This window comes from Bufo gargarizans, chromosome 8, assembly GCF_014858855.1.
Source record: "Bufo gargarizans isolate SCDJY-AF-19 chromosome 8, ASM1485885v1, whole genome shotgun sequence".
Lineage (NCBI taxonomy): Eukaryota > Metazoa > Chordata > Amphibia > Anura > Bufonidae > Bufo > Bufo gargarizans.
In genome coordinates this window covers 190243182-190260498 of record NC_058087.1, presented here as the reverse complement: position 1 = coordinate 190260498, position 17317 = coordinate 190243182, and positions in this window count along the sequence as shown.

The following is a 17317-nucleotide window of genomic DNA, read 5'->3' as shown; positions in this document are numbered from 1 at the left end:
TGCTGGGGATCGCCAGGTTAACACATTGGTTACTAGGTGGCTGCCTATTCATAGCTGATGATGTCACACACTGGGGAATTAAAGGGACGTGTCCTGGAAAGACTCTGCGTCGTTAACTTATTCGCTGCCTTGGAGGGGTGAACTGTAACCCATTTATTAACAGCTTGGATGCTGGAATACACCTGGAACCCGTCAGCAAGCTGCTGTTGACGGATCTGCTTTCTTCTGTTCCTGTCTTTGAGTCAAGAATGATGTCCTGCCATGAATGGGTCGTGGATCTGATTGGTTTATTATATGCCCTCTGCAGCTATCCTGCTTGATGACGGTTTCCCTGCACTAACATACAGGGTGTTCAGTGGAGTCTCTCCCATTATATGATGTATACACCGTCGGGTGTAAATCCAAAGACGGGGGAGATGGGACCTGCTTCTCGGATTAATGATAACCGCGCTGTGTACACAGGACCGCCGCCAACACAGACAGGACTTTGTTTTCAAACAAGACTCGTGATAAGAATCCTCATAATTACTGTCATTATCAGACTGGTGTCAGCAGCCTGCTGTTACCGGAGTCTGCCAGCAGAGGGCGACTCATCGAGTCTCATACCTGTGCTATGGTCTGCCCGAGCTAGTGAAGCTGTGGTATAGAACTAAGACAGTATCACACAGGAGAGGATTAGATACACAGCTCAGCAGACAGTATCACACAGGATAGGATTAGATACACCGCTCAGCAGACAGTATCACACAGGATAGGATTAGATACACAGCTCAGCAGACAGTATCACACAGGATAGGATTAGATACACAGCTCAGCAGACAGTATCACACAGGATAGGATTAGATACACGGCTCAGCAGACAGTATCACACGGGATAGGATTAGATACACAACTCAGCAGACAGTATCACAGGATAGGATTAGATACACGGACTCAGCAGACAGTATCACACAGGATAGGATTAGATACACAGCTCAGCAGACAGTATCACACAGGATAGGATTAGATACACAGGCTCAGCAGACAGTATCACACAGGATAGGATTAGATACACGGCTCAGCAGACAGTATCACACAGGATAGGATTAGATACACAGCTCAGCAGACAGTATCACACAGGAGAGGATTAGATACACAGCTCAGCAGACAGTATCACACAGGAGAGGATTAGATACACAGCTCAGCAGACAGTATCACACAGGAGAGGATTAGATACACAGCTCAGCAGACAGTATCACACAGGAGAGGATTAGATACACAGCTCAGCAGACAGTATCACACAGGAGAGGATTAGATACACAGCTCAGCAGACAGTATCACACAGGATAGGATTAGATACACAGCTCAGCAGACAGTATCACACAGGAGAGGATTAGATACACAGCTCAGCAGACAGTATCACACAGGAGAGGATTAGATACACAGCTCAGCAGACAGTATCACACAGGATAGGATTAGATACACAGCTCAGCAGACAGTATCACACAGGATAGGATTAGATACACAGCTCAGCAGACAGTATCACACAGGATAGGATTAGATACACAGCTCAGCAGACAGTATCACACAGGATAGGATTAGATACACAGCTCAGCAGACAGTATCACACAGGATAGGATTAGATACACAGCTCAGCAGACAGTATCACACAGGATAGGATTAGATACACAGCTCAGCAGACAGTATCACACAGGAAGGATTAGATACACAGCTCAGCAGACAGTATCACACAGGATAGGATTAGATACACAGCTCAGCAGACAGTATCACACAGGATAGGATTAGATACACAGCTCAGCAGACAGTATCACACAGGATAGGATTAGATACACAGCTCAGCAGACAGTATCACACAGGAGAGGATTAGATACACAGCTCAGCAGACAGTATCACACAGGAGAGGATTAGATACACAGCTCAGCAGACAGTATCACACAGGATAGGATTAGATACACAGCTCAGCAGACAGTATCACACAGGATAGGATTAGATACACAGCTCAGCAGACAGTATCACACAGGAGAGGATTAGATACACAGCTCAGCAGACAGTATCACACAGGATAGGATTAGATACACGGCTCAGCAGACAGTATCACACAGGATAGGATTAGATACACAGCTCAGCAGACAGTATCACACAGGATAGGATTAGATACACAGCTCAGCAGACAGTATCACACAGGATAGGATTAGATACACGGCTCAGCAGACAGTATCACACAGGATAGGATTAGATACACGCTCAGCAGACAGTATCACACAGGAGAGGATTAGATACACAGCTCAGCAGACAGTATCACACAGGATAGGATTAGAATACACAGCTCAGCAGACAGTATCACACAGGAGAGGATTAGATACACGCTCAGCAGACAGTATCACACAGGATAGGATTAGATACACGGCTCAGCAGACAGTATCACACAGGATAGGATTAGATACACGGCTCAGCAGACAGTATCACACAGGATAGGATTAGATACACGGCTCAGCAGACAGTATCACACAGGATAGGATTAGATACACGGCTCAGCAGACAGTATCACACAGGATAGGATTAGATACACAGCTCAGCAGACAGTATCACACAGGATAGGATTAGATACACAGCTCAGCAGACAGTATCACACAGGGATAGGATTAGATACACAGCTCAGCAGACAGTATCACACAGGATAGGATTAGATACACAGCTCAGCAGACAGTATCACACAGGATAGGATTAGATACACAGCTCAGCAGACAGTATCACACAGGATAGGATTAGATACACAGCTCAGCAGACAGTATCACACAGGATAGGATTAGATACACAGCTCAGCAGACAGTATCACACAGGATAGGATTAGATACACAGCTCAGCAGACAGTATCACAGGATAGGATTAGATACACAGCTCAGCAGACAGTATCACACAGGATAGGATTAGATACACAGCTCAGCAGACAGTATCACACAGGATAGGATTAGATACACAGCTCAGCAGACAGTATCACACAGGATAGGATTAGATACACACTCAGCAGACAGTATCACACAGGATAGGATTAGATACACAGCTCAGCAGACAGTATCACACAGGATAGGATTAGATACACAGCTCAGCAGACAGTATCACACAGGATAGGATTAGATACACAGCTCAGCAGACAGTATCACACAGGATAGGATTAGATACACAGCTCAGCAGACAGTATCACACAGGATAGGATTAGATACACAGCTCAGCAGACAGTATCACACAGGATAGGATTAGATACACAGCTCAGCAGACAGTATCACACAGGATAGGATTAGATACACAGCTCAGCAGACAGTATCACACAGGATAGGATTAGATACACAGCTCAGCAGACAGTATCACACAGGATAGGATTAGATACACAGCTCAGCAGACAGTATCACACAGGATAGGATTAGATACACAGCTCAGCAGACAGTATCACACAGGATAGGATTAGATACACAGCTCAGCAGACAGTATCACACAGGATAGGATTAGATACACAGCTCAGCAGACAGTATCACACAGGATAGGATTAGATACACAGCTCAGCAGACAGTATCACACAGGATAGGATTAGATACACAGCTCAGCAGACAGTATCACACAGGATAGGATTAGATACACAGCTCAGCAGACAGTATCACACAGGATAGGATTAGATACACAGCTCAGCAGACAGTATCACACAGGATAGGATTAGATACACGGCTCAGCAGACAGTATCACACAGGATAGGATTAGATACACAGCTCAGCAGACAGTATCACACAGGATAGGATTAGATACACGGCTCAGCAGACAGTATCACACAGGATAGGATTAGATACACAGGCTCAGCAGACAGTATCACACAGGATAGGATTAGATACACGGCTCAGCAGACAGTATCACACAGGATAGGATTAGATACACAGCTCAGCAGACAGTATCACACAGGATAGGATTAGATACACGGCTCAGCAGACAGTATCACACAGGATAGGATTAGATACACGCTCAGCAGACAGTATCACACAGGATAGGATTAGATACACGCTCAGCAGACAGTATCACACAGGATAGGATTAGATACACAGCTCAGCAGACAGTATCACACAGGATAGGATTAGATACACGGCTCAGCAGACAGTATCACACAGGATAGGATTAGATACACGGCTCAGCAGACAGTATCACACAGGATAGGATTAGATACACAGCTCAGCAGACAGTATCACACAGGATAGGATTAGATACACAGCTCAGCAGACAGTATCACACAGGATAGGATTAGATACACGGCTCAGCAGACAGTATCACACAGGATAGGATTAGATACACGGCTCAGCAGACAGTATCACACAGGATAGGATTAGATACACGGCTCAGCAGACAGTATCACACAGGATAGGATTAGATACACCGCTCAGCAGACAGTATCACACAGGATAGGATTAGATACACGGCTCAGCAGACAGTATCACACAGGATAGGATTAGATACACGGCTCAGCAGACAGTATCACACAGGATAGGATTAGATACACGCTCAGCAGACAGTATCACACAGGATAGGATTAGATACACGGCTCAGCAGACAGTATCACACAGGATAGGATTAGATACACGGCTCAGCAGACAGTATCACACAGGATAGGATTAGATACACGGCTCAGCAGACAGTATCACACAGGATAGGATTAGATACACGGCTCAGCAGACAGTATCACACAGGATAGGATTAGATACACGGCTCAGCAGACAGTATCACACAGGATAGGATTAGATACACAGCTCAGCAGACAGTATCACACAGGATAGGATTAGATACACAGCTCAGCAGACAGTATCACACAGGATAGGATTAGATACACAGCTCAGCAGACAGTATCACACAGGATAGGATTAGATACACGGCTCAGCAGACAGTATCACACATGATAGGATTAGATACACGGCTCAGCAGACAGTATCACACAGGATAGGATTAGATACACGGCTCAGCAGACAGTATCACACAGGATAGGATTAGATACACGGCTCAGCAGACAGTATCACACAGGATAGGATTAGATACACAGGCTCAGCAGACAGTATCACACAGGATAGGATTAGATACACAGCTCAGCAGACAGTATCACACAGGATAGGATTAGATACACAGCTCAGCAGACAGTATCACACAGGATAGGATTAGATACACAGCTCAGCAGACAGTATCACACAGGATAGGATTAGATACACAGCTCAGCAGACAGTATCACACAGGATAGGATTAGATACACAGCTCAGCAGACAGTATCACACAGGATAGGATTAGATACACAGCTCAGCAGACAGTATCACAGGCTAGGATTAGATACACAGCTCAGCAGACAGTATCACACAGGACTAGGATTAGATACACAGCTCAGCAGACAGTATCACACAGGATAGGATTAGATACACAGCTCAGCAGACAGTATCACACAGGATAGGATTAGATACACAGCTCAGCAGACAGTATCACACAGGATAGGATTAGATACACAGCTCAGCAGACAGTATCACACAGGATAGGATTAGATACACAGCTCAGCAGACAGTATCACACAGGATAGGATTAGATACACAGCTCAGCAGACAGTATCACACAGGATAGGATTAGATACACGGCTCAGCAGACAGTATCACACAGGATAGGATTAGATACACGGCTCAGCAGACAGTATCACACAGGATAGGATTAGATACACAGCTCAGCAGACAGTATCACACAGGATAGGATTAGATACACAGCTCAGCAGACAGTATCACACAGGATAGGATTAGATACACAGCTCAGCAGACAGTATCACACAGGATAGGATTAGATACACGCTCAGCAGACAGTATCACACAGGATAGGATTAGATACACAGCTCAGCAGACAGTATCACACAGGATAGGATTAGATACACGGCTCAGCAGACAGTATCACACAGGATAGGATTAGATACACGGCTCAGCAGACAGTATCACACAGGATAGGATTAGATACACGGCTCAGCAGACAGTATCACACAGGATAGGATTAGATACACGGCTCAGCAGACAGTATCACACAGGATAGGATTAGATACACGGCTCAGCAGACAGTATCACACAGGATAGGATTAGATACACGGCTCAGCAGACAGTATCACACAGGATAGGATTAGATACACGGCTCAGCAGACAGTATCACACAGGATAGGATTAGATACACGGCTCAGCAGACAGTATCACACAGGATAGGATTAGATACACGGCTCAGCAGACAGTATCACACAGGATAGGATTAGATACACGGCTCAGCAGACAGTATCACACAGGATAGGATTAGATACACGGCTCAGCAGACAGTATCACACAGGATAGGATTAGATACACGGCTCAGCAGACAGTATCACACAGGATAGGATTAGATACACGGCTCAGCAGACAGTATCACACAGGATAGGATTAGATACACGGCTCAGCAGACAGTATCACACAGGATAGGATTAGATACACAGGCTCAGCAGACAGTATCACACAGGATAGGATTAGATACACGGCTCAGCAGACAGTATCACACAGGATAGGATTAGATACACAGCTCAGCAGACAGTATCACACAGGATAGGATTAGATACACGGCTCAGCAGACAGTATCACACAGGATAGGATTAGATACACGGCTCAGCAGACAGTATCACACAGGATAGGATTAGATACACGGCTCAGCAGACAGTATCACACAGGATAGGATTAGATACACAGCTCAGCAGACAGTATCACACAGGATAGGATTAGATACACAGCTCAGCAGACAGTATCACACAGGATAGGATTAGATACACGGCTCAGCAGACAGTATCACACAGGATAGGATTAGATACACAGCTCAGCAGACAGTATCACACAGGATAGGATTAGATACACAGCTCAGCAGACAGTATCACACAGGATAGGATTAGATACACAGCTCAGCAGACAGTATCACACAGGATAGGATTAGATACACAGGCTCAGCAGACAGTATCACACAGGATAGGATTAGATACACAGCTCAGCAGACAGTATCACACAGGATAGGATTAGATACACAGCTCAGCAGACAGTATCACACAGGATAGGATTAGATACACAGCTCAGCAGACAGTATCACACAGGATAGGATTAGATACACAGCTCAGCAGACAGTATCACACAGGATAGGATTAGATACACAGCTCAGCAGACAGTATCACACAGGATAGGATTAGATACACAGCTCAGCAGACAGTATCACACAGGATAGGATTAGATACACAGCTCAGCAGACAGTATCACACAGGATAGGATTAGATACACGGCTCAGCAGACAGTATCACACAGGATAGATTAGATACACAGCTCAGCAGACAGTATCACACAGGATAGGATTAGATACACGGCTCAGCAGACAGTATCACACAGGATAGGATTAGATACACAGGCTCAGCAGACAGTATCACACAGGATAGGATTAGATACACGGCTCAGCAGACAGTATCACACAGGATAGGATTAGATACACGGCTCAGCAGACAGTATCACACAGGATAGGATTAGATACACGGCTCAGCAGACAGTATCACACAGGATAGGATTAGATACACGGCTCAGCAGACAGTATCACACAGGATAGGATTAGATACACAGGCTCAGCAGACAGTATCACACAGGATAGGATTAGATACACGGCTCAGCAGACAGTATCACACAGGACAGGATTAGATACACAGCTCAGCAGACAGTATCACACAGGACATGATTAGATACACAGCTCAGCAGACAGTATCACACAGGATAGGATTAGATACACAGCTCAGCAGACAGTATCACACAGGATAGGATTAGATACACAGGCTCAGCAGACAGTATCACACAGGATAGGATTAGATACACAGCTCAGCAGACAGTATCACACAGGATAGGATTAGATACACAGCTCAGCAGACAGTATCACACAGGATAGGATTAGATACACAGCTCAGCAGACAGTATCACACAGGATAGGATTAGATACACAGGCTCAGCAGACAGTATCACACAGGATAGGATTAGATACACAGCTCAGCAGACAGTATCACACAGGATAGGATTAGATACACGGCTCAGCAGACAGTATCACACAGGATAGGATTAGATACACGGCTCAGCAGACAGTATCACACAGGATAGGATTAGATACACGGCTCAGCAGACAGTATCACACAGGATAGGATTAGATACACGGCTCAGCAGACAGTATCACACAGGATAGGATTAGATACACAGGCTCAGCAGACAGTATCACACAGGATAGGATTAGATACACAGCTCAGCAGACAGTATCACACAGGATAGGATTAGATACACAGCTCAGCAGACAGTATCACACAGGATAGGATTAGATACACAGCTCAGCAGACAGTATCACACAGGATAGGATTAGATACACAGCTCAGCAGACAGTATCACACAGGATAGGATTAGATACACAGCTCAGCAGACAGTATCACACAGGATAGGATTAGATACACAGCTCAGCAGACAGTATCACACAGGATAGGATTAGATACACAGCTCAGCAGACAGTATCACACAGGATAGGATTAGATACACAGCTCAGCAGACAGTATCACACAGGATAGGATTAGATACACGCTCAGCAGACAGTATCACACAGGATAGGATTAGATACACGGCTCAGCAGACAGTATCACACAGGATAGGATTAGATACACGGCTCAGCAGACAGTATCACACAGGATAGGATAGATACACGGTCAGCAGACAGTATCACACAGGATAGGATTAGATACACGGCTCAGCAGACAGTATCACACAGGATAGGATTAGATACACAGCTCAGCAGACAGTATCACACAGGATAGGATTAGATACACAGCTCAGCAGACAGTATCACACAGGATAGGATTAGATACACAGCTCAGCAGACAGTATCACACAGGATAGGATTAGATACACAGCTCAGCAGACAGTATCACACAGGATAGGATTAGATACACAGCTCAGCAGACAGTATCACACAGGATAGGATTAGATACACAGCTCAGCAGACAGTATCACACAGGATAGGATTAGATACACAGCTCAGCAGACAGTATCACACAGGATAGGATTAGATACACAGCTCAGCAGACAGTATCACACAGGATAGGATTAGATACACAGCTCAGCAGACAGTATCACACAGGATAGGATTAGATACACAGCTCAGCAGACAGTATCACACAGGATAGGATTAGATACACGCTCAGCAGACAGTATCACACAGGATAGGATTAGATACACGGCTCAGCAGACAGTATCACACAGGATAGGATTAGATACACGGCTCAGCAGACAGTATCACACAGGATAGGATTAGATACACGGCTCAGCAGACAGTATCACACAGGATAGGATTAGATACACACGGCTCAGCAGACAGTATCACACAGGATAGGATTAGATACACGGCTCAGCAGACAGTATCACACAGGATAGGATTAGATACACGGCTCAGCAGACAGTATCACACAGGATAGGATTAGATACACGGCTCAGCAGACAGTATCACACAGGATAGGATTAGATACACGGCTCAGCAGACAGTATCACACAGGATAGGATTAGATACACGGCTCAGCAGACAGTATCACACAGGATAGGATTAGATACACAGCTCAGCAGACAGTATCACACAGGATAGGATTAGATACACGGCTCAGCAGACAGTATCACACAGGATAGGATTAGATACACAGCTCAGCAGACAGTATCACACAGGATAGGATTAGATACACGGCTCAGCAGACAGTATCACACAGGACAGGATTAGATACACGCTCAGCAGACAGTATCACACAGGATAGGATTAGATACACAGCTCAGCAGACAGTATCACACAGGATAGGATTAGATACACAGCTCAGCAGACAGTATCACACGGATAGGATTAGATACACAGCTCAGCAGACAGTATCACACAGGATAGGATTAGATACACAGCTCAGCAGACAGTATCACACAGGATAGGATTAGATACACAGCTCAGCAGACAGTATCACACAGGATAGGATTAGATACACAGCTCAGCAGACAGTATCACACAGGACAGGATTAGATACACAGCTCAGCAGACAGTATCACACAGGATAGGATTAGATACACAGCTCAGCAGACAGTATCACACAGGATAGGATTAGATACACAGCTCAGCAGACAGTATCACACAGGATAGGATTAGATACACGGCTCAGCAGACAGTATCACACAGGATAGGATTAGATACACAGCTCAGCAGACAGTATCACACAGGATAGGATTAGATACACAGCTCAGCAGACAGTATCACACAGGATAGGATTAGATACACAGCTCAGCAGACAGTATCACACAGGATAGGATTAGATACACAGCTCAGCAGACAGTATCACACAGGATAGATTAGATACACAGCTCAGCAGACAGTATCACACAGGACAGGATTAGATACACAGCTCAGCAGACAGTATCACACAGGATAGGATTAGATACACAGCTCAGCAGACAGTATCACACAGGATAGGATTAGATACACAGCTCAGCAGACAGTATCACACAGGATAGGATTAGATACACAGCTCAGCAGACAGTATCACACAGGATAGGATTAGATACACAGCTCAGCAGACAGTATCACACAGGATAGATTAGATACACAGCTCAGCAGACAGTATCACACAGGATAGGATTAGATACACAGCTCAGCAGACAGTATCACACAGGATAGGATTAGATACACAGCTCAGCAGACAGTATCACACAGGATAGGATTAGATACACAGCTCAGCAGACAGTATCACACAGGATAGGATTAGATACACGGCTCAGCAGACAGTATCACACAGGATAGGATTAGATACACAGGCTCAGCAGACAGTATCACACAGGATGGATTAGATACACGGCTCAGCAGACAGTATCACACAGGACTAGGATTAGATACACAGCTCAGCAGACAGTATCACACAGGATAGGATTAGATACCACGGCTCAGCAGACAGTATCACACAGGATAGGATTAGATACACGGCTCAGCAGACAGTATCACACAGGATAGGATTAGATACACGGCTCAGCAGACAGTATCACACAGGATAGGATTAGATACACGGCTCAGCAGACAGTATCACACAGGACTAGGATTAGATACACGGCTCAGCAGACAGTATTCACACAGGATAGGATTAGATACACACGGCTCAGCAGACAGTATCACACAGGATATGATTAGATACACAGGCTCAGCAGACAGTATCACACAGGATAGGATTAGATACACGGCTCAGCAGACAGTATCACACAGGATAGGATTAGATACACGGCTCAGCAGACAGTATCACACAGGATAGGATTAGATACACGGCTCAGCAGACAGTATCACACAGGATAGGATTAGATACACGGCCTCAGCAGACAGTATCACACCGGAGAGGATTAGATACACGGCCCAGAGACAGTATCACACCGGAGAGGATTAGATACACGGCTCAGCAGACAGTATCACACAGGATAGGATTAGATACACGGCTCAGCAGACAGTATCACACAGGATAGGATTAGATACACGGCTCAGCAGACAGTATCACACAGGATAGGATTAGATACACAGCTCAGCAGACAGTATCACACAGGATAGGATTAGATACACAGCTCAGCAGACAGTATCACCACAGGGATAGGATTAGATACACAGGCTCAGCAGACAGTATCACACAGGATAGGATTAGATACACAGCTCAGCAGACAGTATCACACAGGATAGGATTAGATACACAGCTCAGCAGACAGTATCACACAGGAGAGGATTAGATACACAGCTCAGCAGACAGTATCACCACAGGAGAGGATTAGATACACAGCTCAGCAGACAGTATCACACAGGACAGGATTAGATACACAGCTCAGCAGACAGTATCACACAGGATAGGATTAGATACACAGCTCAGCAGACAGTATCACACAGGATAGGATTAGATACACAGGCTCAGCAGACAGTATCACACAGGATAGGATTAGATACACAGCTCAGCAGACAGTATCACACAGGATAGGATTAGATACACAGCTCAGCAGACAGGTATCACACAGGATAGGATTAGATACACAGCTCAGCAGACGGTATCACACAGGATAGGATTAGATACACAGCTCAGCAGACAGTATCACACAGGATAGGATTAGATACACAGCTCAGCAGACAGTATCACACAGGACAGGGTTAGATACACAGCTCAGCAGACAGTATCACACAGGACATGATTAGATACACGGCTCAGCAGACAGTATCACACAGGATAGGATTAGATACACGGCTCAGCAGACAGTATCACACAGGATAGGATTAGATACACGGCTCAGCAGACAGTATCACACAGGATAGGATTAGATACACGGCTCAGCAGACAGTATCACACAGGATAGGATTAGATACACGGCTCAGCAGACAGTATCACACAGGATAGGATTAGATACACGGCTCAGCAGACAGTATCACACAGGATAGGATTAGATACACGGCTCAGCAGACAGTATCACACAGGATAGGATTAGATACACGGCTCAGCAGACAGTATCACACAGGATAGGATTAGATACACGGCTCAGCAGACAGTATCACACAGGATAGGATTAGATACACGGCTCAGCAGACAGTATCACACAGGATAGGATTAGATACACGGCTCAGCAGACAGTATCACACAGGATAGGATAGATACACGGCTCAGCAGACAGTATCACACAGGATAGGATTAGATACACGGCTCAGCAGACAGTATCACACAGGATAAGGATTAGATACACGGCTCAGCAGACAGTATCACACAGGATAGGATTAGATACACAGCTCAGCAGACAGTATCACACAGGATAGGATTAGAGACACAGCTCAGCAGACAGTACTACACAGGATAGGATTAGATACACAGCTCAGCAGACAGTATCACACAGGAGAGGATTAGATACACAGCTCAGCAGACAGTATCACACAGGACATGATTAGATACACAGCTCAGCAGACAGTATCACACAGGACATGATTAGATACACAGCTCAGCAGTCAGTATCACACAGGATAGGATTAGATACACAGCTCAGCAGACAGTATCACACAGGACATGATTAGATACACAGCTCAGCAGACAGTATCACACAGGATAGGATTAGATACACAGCTCAGCAGACAGTATCACACAGGATTAGATACACAGGCCATTTTTTGGAAATCTGACATGTGTCACTTTATGTGGTAATAATTTTGGAACGTATTTTCTTGTGACACACAAGTACTTCATGACATTGGTAAATTTGAGTAGATATATTTCACCTTTGTGTATAAAAAATCTAAAATTACCCAAAATTGGGAACAATTTTCAAAATTTGAGTTTATCTCCTTTTAAAAATATTTATTACTTAAAGGGGTTGTCCAGGTTCAGAGCTGAACCTGGACATCCCTCCATTTTCACCCCGGCAGCCCCCCTGACATGAGCATCGGAGCAGTTCATGCTCCGATGCTCTCCTTTGCCCTGCGCTAAATCGCGCAGGGCAAAGGCATTTTTCTGAGTTCCGGTGACGTACCGGGCTCTCTATGGGGCTGACAGGCAGCCCGGTGACGTCACCGGCACTGATGGGCGGGATTTGGCTCTGCCCTAGCCAGTAAAATGGCTAGGGCAGAGCTAAAGCCCGCCCCTCAGAGCCGGTGACGTCACCGAACACACTGCTGGGCGGAAGTTACCGCCCGGCAGTGTGTTATTGAAAACACAAGAGCCTGTGCCCTGCGCGATCTAACGCAGGGCACTGGAGCGCATCGGAGCATGAGATGCTCCGATGCTAGGCTCAGGAGGGCTGCCGGGGTGAAAATAAGGGTATGTCCGGGTTCAGCTCTGAACCCGGACAACCCCTTTAACATTCCCCATATGTCTACTTTATATTTGCATAATTTTGAAAATTGTTTTTTTTTTTTTTTTTACATTTAGAAGCAATTCTTAAAATTTTTAAGAACATTTCTAAAACCCACTTTCAGTTCATTTTTGAAGTCACTTTGTGGGGCTTACATAATAGAACCCAGACATAAATGACCCCATTTTAGAAACTAAAACCCTCAAGTTATTCAAAACTGATTTTACAACTTTGTTAACCCTTTAGGTGGTCCAAAAGAACTAAAGGAAAATGTTGATGACATTTTAAAATTTCACTTTTATTGGCAGATCTTCCATTTTAATCCGTTTTTTCCTGTAATACATCAAGGGTTAACAGCCAAACAAAACTCAATATCTATTACTCTGATTCTGCAGTTTACAGAAGCACCGTCCATGTGGTGGTGAACTGCTGTAAGGGCGCACGGCAGGGCTCAATGGGAAAGGAGCGCCGCATGGTTTTTGGAGGGCAGATTTTACTGGACTGGTTTTTAGGCACCATGTCACATTTGAAGACCCCTCTGATGCACCCCTACAGTAGAAACTCCCAAAAAGTGACCCTATTTTGGAAACTACATTATAAGGTGACAGTTTTACTGATACTATTTTGGGGTAACAAGGTGACAAAAAAATGTCTGTTCTGGCACAGTTTTTTTTATTTTTTTTATACAGCGTTCACCTGAAAGGTTAGATCATGTGCTATTTTTATAGAGCAGGTTTTTACGGACTCGATAATAATAAATATGTCTACTTTTATTAATTTTTTGTTTCAGTTTTACATACTAAAAAAATTTTTGTGTCTCCATTTTCTGAAAGCCATAATTTTTTTTAGTTTTCTGCAGGGGCTTGTTTTTTGCGAGAAGAGTTGTGTTTTATTGGTACCATTTTGGGGTGCAAATGTTTTTTTGATCATTCAATATTACACTTTATGGGGCAGTTTTTGGCATTTTTTCTTTTTTTACAGAATTCACCTTAGAGGGTAGGTCATGTGATATTTTTATAGATCAGGTTGTTACAGATGCAGTGATACCTAATATGTCTTCATTTTTTCACTGCGGAGTGGGTGTGGCCTAACTGGGTCAGGGCGTGGCTTAGTGGTACCTGGGGGCAGGGTTTTTAAGTCTGTCTTTTGAGGGTGGCCAGAATGGCCACCCCACCTGTCCCCTTAACTATGAAGTCCACAGCACTCCGCTCCCTAATCAGTATCATCCACATCCCCTTTAAAGCTGACCTACAGCAGTTAAGAAAAATGGCTGGGTTGTTATGGAAACCTGGTGTAAAACTGTGTGTGGAGACTAAAGGCCTGCAAGCTTCTATTGGCTGATAAGGGACATGTGACCGGGTGTATGCAGGCTTCTATTGGCTAATACATTTTTGGGGAATATCCTAGAGAGCCGAAAACCTTCCCGGAGGTCTTCCGTCATGCTGGCTAGAATGGCGAGGTGTATGCTTGCTTGCTTACTTAAAGGGGTTCTCTGGGAATTAAGAAAATACAAATACTTAAATATTACTTCATTATAAATATATTACCAAATACCATTCATTAGTTATAATGGCTCGTTTTGTCCGGGAGCGATAATTAGGAAAAATAAAATGGGCTCCATGCTACTAGTCCACACAAAACCTGTCCTAATTATGCAGGAGTATAAGAGCTGCGCCATCTTCCTCTCTTACTTGTCAGGGATTAGAATCCTGAATACAGTTTAATATGATCTTCAGATAAATCTCTGTAGGAATGGAGTTCATTAGGAGACATGAAGTACAGAGAGGATAGTGGGGGTGTAGATAATGAGCAGCAGCACTTGTATGCAGTCTCCATTACCACAGTCTGTCCTGTCAGTCCTCTCTGTACTTCATGTCTCCTCATGATCTCCATTCCTACAGAGATTCAGCTGAAGATCTTATCATCTGTATTCAGGATCATAATCCCTGACAAGCAGAGCAGAGAGGAGGATGAGGCAGCTCTTTAGCTCAATGTTGTAAAGTAACTTGTCCTCCTGTGTGATTAGGACAGGTTTTGTGTGTTCTAATAGGACGGCGGCCATTTTATTTCTCCCAATGATTGCTCCCTAGACAAAATGTACCATTATAGCTAATGAAAGGTATTTGGGAATATATTTATATTAAAGTAATATTTAAGTATTTTAATTTTCGGAGAACCCCTTTTATGACAGCTGTATCCTTACTATATAGCAAGCTGATGATTTACTGGGTAGCCAGTACCATTACTGTTACACAGTCACCACTACTACTACTACCCCTAAACAACTATACACACGTTTACTGCCTTATGTTCCATGATATGCCTCTACTGACATATGTTCCATGCTGTCCTGCTCCTCCTGCTGCTACTTCTGTGGCCACATGCCACTATTACCCTACCCTTTCCACATCCACACTGTACTGCTGCTGCTCCAAATTAAAAAGGAGATTTTTTCCAAGCTTGTTCAGAACAAGACACTCTTTCTTTTGTGCGTGTATAAATATAGGCATTAAAGGGAACCCGTCATCACCTTTATGCTGTCCATACTAATGGCAGCATAAAGTAGAGACAGGTGAGTTGATTTCAGCGTCTGTCATTTATAAGTTAACAGTAAGTGGTTGCCGAGAACCAACATCACAATCATTGCAGACTGGGCCTGGAAAAGAGTCCTGGCCACCTGAGAAGAGTCCTGGTTATTCATAAATTCTGCTCTTCCTGCCCACCTGCTGATGACTGACAGGCGTCTACTTAGTTTTCTCCCTTTCTCTCTAGGAGAGAACTGCCAATCATCAACAGATGGTCGGGGAGAGCAGGAGATTATGAATAACCAGGACTTTTCTCAGGTAGATTTGACTCTTTTTCAAGGCCTGCGCCGCAATCATTATGATGCTGGTTCTCGGCAACCACTGACTTTCAGCTCATGAGTGAAACACCGCTGACATCAGCATTTCTGTCACTAATTTATGTTGCCCTCAGTGAGGTCAGCATAACGTTGATGACAGGTTCCCTTTAAGGCATCATTTCTGGATACTTTTGCAGAACAAGACACATGTGTGTGTATAAACAGAGGCAGGGATCTGTCTTCGTTGAGGCATAATTTTTGGGCGCTTGGTCCCAACAAGCCACAGTTTTTTTCACCATAACACTGGGTATGTTTAAACACCTTATGTGCCCATAAGGAACAATTTTTGGAAGCTTTGGAGTATGAAAAAGCATAAAACGTGTACCGGTGCAGTGTGTTTTTAAACACACTGTTCATTTTCACCGTCATCCATGTAAGTCAGTGTCACTCAGACATGATTTACTATTGATGCAATTGTGTTTAAGAGCTAAGGGAGGGGCTGAGAAAAAGCAAACATTTATTTTAAAAAATTAACCAAAAATATATAATAAAT